At 37.5% G+C, this 9,640-nt stretch overlaps 1 non-coding gene across 1 annotated transcript; it reads right to left on the minus strand.

Moving 5' to 3' along the window:
• Positions 1–6,135: 6,135 nt before the first annotated feature.
• LOC133820049 (small nucleolar RNA R71) lies at positions 6,136–6,242 on the minus strand. Its single transcript, XR_009886483.1, has one exon. It is a non-coding gene; the product is annotated as a small nucleolar RNA R71 (small nucleolar RNA).
• Positions 6,243–9,640: the final 3,398 nt, after the last annotated feature.

Consider the following 9,640-nt stretch of genomic DNA (forward strand, 5'->3'; position numbering starts at 1 on the left):
GCCAAGCTTTTCCTTTCCTTTACCTGCACCACATAGCACCCATGAGCCAAGGCCCAGCAAGGAAACACAATAAAGCATGATATAATATCAACAACGATTATAATAACCATTCAGGACTGTCAGTCCAACAAATAGGTGACAATAGCCAAAAGTCACAATGATGAGCATCGCTCCCTCTATCCATGTGACGATAGGGTCACCAGGGTTTAACTGATAGGTGATTTCTTTCATAAGCTTGAACAGGACAGGTGCATGGTGATTGGTCACCAACATAACCTTCCTCACGACTCTAGAGTCGAAACTATGGACAACGTCCCTTAGCCTTGTGACAGACAGTCACCGGGGTCATATACCTTGGCTATAATCATCTGGTCGTAGACCAGGCAAGCGCTTGTAAGTTTCTCGACCCTAGGGTCGGTCTGGCATTAATGCTATAGAGCCATTCAATGCGTGATTCTCGACTTTAGAGTCGGTCCCTGACTAGTCAGTGTCTCAAGCAGGTAATCAGCATTCAATAGCATTTAATATGCAATCCATGTCCACATATATCAACCAACATGCCTTAATATCAAACCATGCATGTCATATACCTATACAGGGTGCAACTGTATTCATACACTGTTTTCTTACCTCTAGTTCGAGTGAGGATTATAATATGAACGACCCCTGAGAACGATCAACCTTTAAAAACCTTGACGGTCACCTGGTCATAACCAAATTATAGCATTTATTAATAAAAATGACAATTGAGGGTTCCCAAACCAAAACCCAGCCCCCGAGACCTCAAACACTACCCAACCGGGTGCTAGGTCCAACCCCGAGGCCTATGGTTTGAATCCCCGAGCCAAAAACCTCATTTTAGCAAAATGGGCTCTAAGGGCCGTGGCCCCCTCTGCTGCGCCGTGGCGCACCCCCCTGACAGAGAAGCTCCCCATCTGCCAGGCGCCAAGGGTCGCGGCGCTCCCCTGCTGCGCCACGGCGCTCAGCCCAGAATGGCTAAGTCGGCCACACGAACCAGTTTTCTCCCTGTACGTTTTTCCTCTCAAACCAGTCCCTCAAACCATCTTAAAACCTCTTCCAAACATATAATTGAACCCCTAAGCAACACCCTTATCTTACTCACATAAAACCCCAATCAAACTAACACTAAAAACCCCCTTTGATTCACACTTTCCACATCAAAACTCATGATTCAAAAGCTAGAACAAAAACAGAGCTTAATTTGAATTCAATGGTCAAAGCTTACCTTAGAACCTGTTTTGAACTTCCCACACAAGCAGAACCAAGTCTCCAACCCAGCCCTAAGTTCCTTTAGCTTGAATCCACACCTAAAGCTCAAAACCTCAAAGAAGCAATGAAGAGGGTGATGTACGGGAATGGAGGAGGCAAAACTCTGTTTTTACTCTATTTTATTCTACAGTCTTCAGCCACTTAAGTTCATATATATCCACCCCTAAAAGGACCAAAATGCCCCTATGTCATCTTAAGCCTCCAAAGCCACCCCAAGGGCAAAATTGGTACATTCCGCTAAACCCGTTAATTATAATTAACGCTTCTCAATTCCCGCTAATCTCAATATCCTCAAACACCAATATTTCATAACCCGTTACCCTAAAATCCCCGGTAATGCTATAACCACCAATATCACCCCGAGACTCACCCCGAGCCCCGAGCTCAAACCTGTTATGACCAAACCGATAAATCATGTTTAAAGATCGTCTCATGTCGAAATACTCGAACCAATCCACATTATAATGTGGTCTCACAATATATCATTATCGCACATACAAATATACAATTATACCCTCAACGGGCCAAATTACCATAATACCCCTGTAAACAAATGTGGACTCACATGCGTGCATTTAACATTATATTATAATATAATTCTCATAAACATGCATAAACACATTTAATGGCATAATTAAACAGTTATGGCCCTCCCGGCCTACTAAACCAGCCATTAACCATAATAGGGAATCCGGGGCATTACAAAGAGAGTGGAGATGAAATATTATCTGTCATTATTTCCTCTAAAACTACTTTGCTCTGAGGTTTAAAATCATTCATATAGTTGTGTTCTAAAAAGGTTGCATTTGTCGAAACAAATACCTTTTGATCACTTGGGCTATAGAAATATCCACCTCTTGTTTCTGGAGCATAGCCCACGAATATAACCACTTCAGACCTAGAATCCAGTTTTCCAGATTTAGGTCTTAGCACATGAGCAGGACAACCCCAAATACGGAAATGTCGTAAACTAGGTTTATTTCCATTCCATAGTTCCAGAGGTGTCTTTGTCACAGCTTTGGACGGAACTACATTCAAAATGTAGTTAGCCGTTTGTAGTGCATATCCCCAAAACGATAAGGGAAGTGAAGAGTAGCTTAACATAGACCTGACCATGTCCAACAGAGTCTGGTTTCTTCTCTCTGAAACTCTGTTTTGTTGTGGCGTTCCAGGTGCTGTGAGTTGGGATAGAATTCCATGCTCCAGCAAGAAATCTTTGAATTCATAATCCAAATATTCACCACCACGATAAGATCGAAGTGTTTTTAAAGATTTACCTAATTGCTTCTCAGCTAAAGCTTTGAAGTCTTTAAACCTATCAAAAGTTTCTGACTTCTTAAGCATTAGGTACACATGACCGTATCTAGAATAGTCGTTAGTAAATGTGACAAAATATTCATAACCACCTCGAGCTTGAATGTTAATTGGACCACATACATCACTATGTATTAGCTCTAGTGGTTCTTTGGCTCTATTTCCCTTCGAAGTGAAAGGTCGTTTAGTCAATTTTTCTTCTAAACAGGATTCACAAACCGGTAGGGTTCCAACTGTTAGTTCCCTTAGAGGACCACTTTTAGTTAACCGGTTTATCATATCTAGACTGATATGACCTAATCTTAAGTGCCATAGATATGTGTCATTATCTTTAGAAACCTTTTGTCTTTTGTTACTTTGTGGAACAGCTACTTTAAACAATTCAGAATTATTGAGCGATTTTTCTATTGGATTAAGCATGTACAGTCCATTCTTTTGTTTTGCATGAAAAATATTGTTCCCATTCCTTGAAATAAAAATTATATTATTATTAAAAGAAATGTTAAAATTTTGTTCATGTAACAAAGATAAAGAAATAATGTTTCCAGTAATTTCAGGAATAAATAACACATTATTCAAAACTAGAAAATTGTTCTAAAAATTTAAACAGACTGTTCCACATGCTTTGGCTGAAACAAGCGCTCCACTTCCCACTCTCATAGTCATCTCTCCTTGCTCCAACTGCTTTGCGGACTCAAGCATCTACAAACAAGAACAAACATGGTTAGTGGAACCAGAATCAACTATCTATGATAATTTATCTTGTTCAACCATACAAGCATCGAGTACAAGTAAATCTGATTTACCTTTCTTTTTCTCTTTTAGCTCGGCGAGATACTTTGGACAGTTTCTCTTCCAATGACCATCGACATTACAATGGAAACACTTTCCTTTGGGTGCCTTTTGTTTGGGGTCATTGTTCTTTTTGTTCTTGGGCCCCTTGGATGACTTCTTTGCCTTTTTTGGATTGTCCTTTTTAGGTTTGCTGTCATTGTTATTGCCTTTTCTTTTCTTCTTTGAAGAAGATGGTTTTGCTTTAGCAACATTTGCTTCAGCCTGACTTGAGATGGTCTTATTCAAAGACTCAAAAGTTTGTAATTCATTCAGCAATTGTGTCATGTTAAAATCCAATTTTTTTATGACATAATTTTTTGTGAATGCGGAAAAGGCAGGAGTTAAAGACTCAAGTATAATGATTACTTGTGTCTTTTCATCCATTACTGCTCCATGCGTCTCAGCTTCATGAAGTACACTGATCATGTTCAAAACATGCTCACGCACAGATTGACCTTTCTTCATCTTAGCATTCATGTAGATTCTAGTAGCCTCATGATGGCTTTGATCAGATGGGCGCCTGATAACTCTATGATATAGAGTTATTTATTTGACTTTTAAACTTAATTATTCATAAAAAGAGTGATGATTTTGTTTGTTAATTTTAAGTTGTTATCTATCTATATAATTAGTTGATCTAAAATTGAAGTCTTGCAATGTTTTGGGTTTAAATTGAAATTAAATAACTAATCTTGTTATAGTTTTCTGTGAAAAAAGGGAATCAAGCTATCCATGGAAGGATTGAAGAAGAAAAATTGGAAGTTTGGTTTGGAAGCAAAAGCCGAAACTTTCCAGATTGCAAAAATTCATGCTGCAGCATGTTGGAGCTCACTTGCTGACGTGGAAATTAAAGGCAACTGTGTCATTTCTTTTTTAATTCATGGCCAGGTGGCATGGGTCCATAACTGGCGCCAACTGGAGTTATTTTTGGGCAGAAAAGTGGTCCAATTTAGTGGGCCTATGTGGAGGAAAAGAAGGTGGGCTTTCTAATTGGAGACATGATATTTTTGTACCCTAATTTGGAAAAATGGGAGTACCAGCAGTATCACCTTAGTGGCAGCCATTGAAGGACTATCAGAAGAAAAAAGTACAGAAAAACAGAGAGAAAAATATAGAGAAGTACAATTGTTGAAGGGGAACGAGAAGGACAAGGAGGATTCACACACCAACTATATCGGATTTGTCCCATTTACTCTTCTTCTTTAATTTTTGTAGTTCCTAATTTAGAATAGCTATTTTAGAACTCATGGATATCAATTGTCCATTTCAGATTTTGGATACTAATTTAGCTATGAGCTAAGCTTTTTGAGACTTGAATGGCTAAAGAACCCTATGTCATAGTTATTAAAGTTTAAATGCATATTTACGTAAATTCACCATTGTTCATTCAAGTGTTGTTCATGATTATTGTTTGTTGTTGTTTGGCCAACAATGGCAGATTATTAAGCTAGATTTAATTCTGGAAAGGTTGAATGTAGTAGTTTGTACTTGAATGATGCAAGAGCATAACCATTGTTAGGTTGTACTTAGTGAGTAGAATAGGAATATTTTACTTACCTTGCATATCTTTTGAGAATTGGTGCTGTTATTTGTGTTCTTAAGTCTGATTTGATATAGGAATATATTTAATTTGATGGTAGAACTATATTCACAAGTTTTGGAAAAATCTGTTGAGCACATTGTGAATTCTAGTTAACTCTGGTGCAATTTGCTAAATTTAATGCTATAGCATTCTGGGCAGTTTTTGACATATGAGGATTTAGCTATTCAAGTCCAATTTTTCCATTGATAATTCTTCTTGCTGTTATTTCTCTAGAACTTGTGGTTAATTTTAAGCATATTTTAATTTCTTTCATTTTATTTTAGTTTCAACAACCACTCAATTCAGTTTCTTAAATTTCTAAGTTGTAATTAATTGGTGTTTACATTGAACTTTTTAATACCAATCCCTGTGGAGACGATTCACTTATCATTATATTACTCGTGTTGGACTGTGTACACTTGCACATATAATTTTCACAACAAGTTTTTTGCACCGTTGCCGGGGATTGAAATTAAAAATTTGTGTAATATCAATTATTTTGCAATTTATTTTTCTGTGTTGTTCTAATCTTGCTTGCTCGGTTTTGTGAATTTTCAGGAATACTCTAGTGCATGAACGAGCAAGAAGACCTTGAACTAGCTCCTATTGACCCCAAAATTGAACGCACTTTTAGAAGAAGAAGAAGGGAACAAAGGGGTAAAAATCATTTCAATATGGCTGATGAGATTGAAGGGGTTGGGGATGCCCATAATATTGCTAACGCCATTGCCTTGGCCGATGATAGAGAGAGGGCCATAAGGGAGTATGCTGCCCCTATGTTTAATGAGCTCAATCCGAGCATTGTGATGCCCGAAATCCAAGCAGCCCAATTCGAGTTAAAGCCCGTCATGTTCCAAATGCTCCAAACGGTTGGTCAATTTAGTGGGCTGCCAACGGAAGATCCTCATCTCCACCTTCGTTCATTTTTGGAGGTGAGCGATTCTTTCAAGCTACAAGGAGTAAGTGAAGAGGCCCTAAGGTTGAAGTTGTTCCTGTTCTCTTTGAGGGATCGAGCTAGAGCTTGGCTCAACACCCTTCCTCCCGACTCGGTGACTACATGGAATGAGTTGGCTGAAAAATTCTTAATGAAGTACTTTCCTCCTACCAAGAATGCCAAGTTCCGCAATGAAATCATGTCTTTTCAGCAGCTAGAAGATGAATCCTTTTGTGAAGCTTGGGAGATATTTAAAGAATTGTTGAGGAAGTGCTCGCACCATGGGATCCCGCATTGTATACAAATGGAAACATTCTATAATGGGCTAAATTCTTCCACTCGCATGGTGTTGGATGCTTCAGCTAATGGGGCTATTCTCTCTAAGTCCTACAATGAAGCCTATGAGATTTTGGAAAGGATTGCTAGCAACTATTATCAATGGTCCAATGCTAGAGCCTCAACAAGTCGAAAAAGTAGCGGGTGTACTTGAAGTGGATGCATTGACCGCTTTGACCGCTCAAGTTTCATCAATGACTAACATTCTCAAGAACATGAGTTTGGGGGGAATGGTACAACCAGCTGCTATGGGACAAGTTGCTAATGTGTCTTGTGTCTATTGTGGAGATGGGCACACTTTTGAGAGTTGTCCTTCAAATCCCGCCTTAGTTTGCTATGTGGGGAATCAAAATGCCAACCGTAACAACCCATATTCAAACTCTTACAATTCGGGGTGGAGGCAACATCCAAATTTCTCAGGGGGGGGGGGTGTCAAGGAGCTAGTTCAAGTGGAGCACCAATGCAAGGCAAGACAACATATCCACTGGGGTTTTCTCAACAACCACCAAGAGTGCAACAACCTTCTCCGCCTCAAGTATCTCAATCAAGCTCTTTGGAGAGTTTAATGAAAGAATATATGGCCAAGAATGATGCTGTGATTCAGAGCCAAGAAGCCTCCTTGATAAACCTTGAGATTCAAATGGGGCAATTGGCTAATGAATTGAGGAATAGACCGCAAGGTACCTTGCCAAGTGACACCGAAAATCCAAGGAGGGATGGCAAAGAGCAGTGCAAGGTGGTGACTTTGAGAAGTGAGAAAAATCTGGAGTTAAATGAGGAGAAAGATAAGCGAAAAAACAAGCCCACTTCAATCCAAATTGGTGAAGAGAAGAGGGAAAACTCAGCAAGTTCAGCTGCTGAATTTACCCAGAATGCTACAGCATCAGTTTAGCAATCTGCGGCAGAAAAGTGTTTGAGCAAGCCACCTCCACCATTTCCTCAAAGATTTCAAAAACAGCAACAAGATGGCCAATTCCGAAGGTTTTTAGACGTTTTGAAGAAACTCCATATCAATATACCACTAGTGGAGGCCTTGGAGCAAATGCCAAATTATGTAAAGTTTTTGAAGGACAACATATAGGAGTTGCCATTAAAAAAGGAGACAGAGTTGCAGAACGAGAAGAACACCGAAAACCAAGCAAAGAGAGTGGAATTCTGAGAAAGAAGGAGAACACGAGCTTCCTAGCTCGAATTTAGTTATTTCTCTTCTTCTTCTATTCTCTTGTCTTCTTTTTAACTTGGATTTTAATATTTTGTAAAAGACAAAACAACTTCCATGGCAAGACAGATTTTATTTTCTGTTTTGAACATGAACTAAGCTTCTTTGAGGCTTGGATAGCTATGAACCCCTATGACTTTGATTAATTAAATTGAATGCATGAGTTTAGCAATTTTACCTTTGTTCATTCAAGTGAGCTCACTGTTTTTAATTATTATGAACCGGCCATGAATAACAATTTTACTTAGCTAGATCTAATTCTGGAAAGGTTAAATCTAGTGGAATTAACTTGGATAATGCAAGTGAATTACCATGTGTAGGTTGTTCTTCGTAAGTAAGATAGGAATATTTTACTACCTTGCATAACTTGAGAATTGGTGTTTAACTGATGTTTTACAACCTGATTTAATATAGGAATGTATTGAATTAAGTGGTAGAACTGAATTGGTGAGTTTTGGAAAAACCTCACGAGCAAATTGTGAATTCTGTTAACACTGTGGAATTTTGCTGAGCGAAATGCTGTAACAACTGGGCAGATTCAGAAGAGGGGGGATTAGTTATTCAAGTCCATTTTCACATATACAACTTTTCTTGCAATTATTTTTCCAGAAACAGTAGCTACATTTTAAGCATGCTTATTTACAGTCCTTTTAAATTAGATTCATTACTCAATCATTCTCATATTTTCCATTTATTTTAAGTTGTAATTAGTTGGTTTTACATTGTATTTTGTTTGCAATCCCTGTGGAGACGATCTTACTTATCATTGTATTACGTGTGTGACTGCGTATACTTGCGTATATTAATTTTCACAACAGCGCCCAAACATTTTTTTAAAAGATTCTAGTATCTCAAAAGCAGTTTCCTTGGATTCATGCTTTGTTCGTAAGACATCACTCATGCTTACACGCATATAGCACTTGGCTCTGTTATTGGATTGAATCCATGCATCAAATTTGTCCCGAACATGTTTCGGGGCATTGGCGCCAGGTTCTTCAGGACATTCCTCATTTAGGACAAACTTGTGGTTTTCACTAACCAACAACAGATTCATATTTGATTTCCATTTTATGAAGTTATCACCAATTAATTTTTCTTGTGCAATCAAAGCAGTGATGGGATTTCCAAAGATAGACATATTCTGAATAAAATAAAAAATACAAATATATTAATATTATATTTAGAAAAATAAATATCAAAGTTTCGGAAATTAAACGTGATGCATGAGCACAATTAAAACACATAAAATAAAGAATAATTTCCACGATAAAATTTTCTAACAATTAAGGTGCCGCCTTAGGGTCGGTCAAATTAATTTTAGAGAATTTATAAGACATTCTTATCTTTATTGTTTAATACTTAAAATAACTCTGTATTTTCTCTTTTAAACATTAAAGTACCGCTTAGTTTGGTCAAGTTATGATTATCCACTGCACGAGCTTAATCATAACTTTGTGAGTGTAACCCATTATTTCGGAGTTCATGACTTAACTTAGGACATGCCGCCTTAGGGTCGATCAAGCCTAAAATACATAATTAGTTCCTATCTATGTAAGAAATACAACCTTGCTATTGATATGTCCAGACACCTTCCTTAGGGGGACGAAAACAAAGCCGTCGCGAGGCACTATTCATATCTCACGGCGTTATATTAATAATGGAGACCATGGGTTATGTTTGAGATATCAACCCTCTCCCACTCACTATTTTGAAATAAGTGTTTTTAACCTAATTAATTCCAAATTAATTACAGTTTCTTTAAACATTATGAACATAATGAAAGTTGGAAAGAAAGCGAGTTTCTAGGTGCATATCCAATTTTAAATTACCAATCATGTTCATCTAAACTTTACTAAAAAAGAACACTTTTAAAATAAAGTTGGTTTAAAGAAATTAAGTCATAAAGACTTAAAAATTGGTGTGATATTTTACCAAGTTTTCAAAATAAAACTAAGTAATTTACATGCAATTGATTTCACAAAACAATTCATATAAACCAATAGGACAATCATAATAATCATGTTTCTACTAATGAGATGCATGATTATTACTGTGTGGGTTTTCATGTATGGCATACAATGCATAAACATGTTATCAATCACATTAATCACATGAAAATAATTATTTAAAT

This window comes from Humulus lupulus, chromosome 2 (genome assembly GCF_963169125.1).
Source record: "Humulus lupulus chromosome 2, drHumLupu1.1, whole genome shotgun sequence".
NCBI classification, from domain to species: Eukaryota; Viridiplantae; Streptophyta; class Magnoliopsida; order Rosales; family Cannabaceae; genus Humulus; species Humulus lupulus.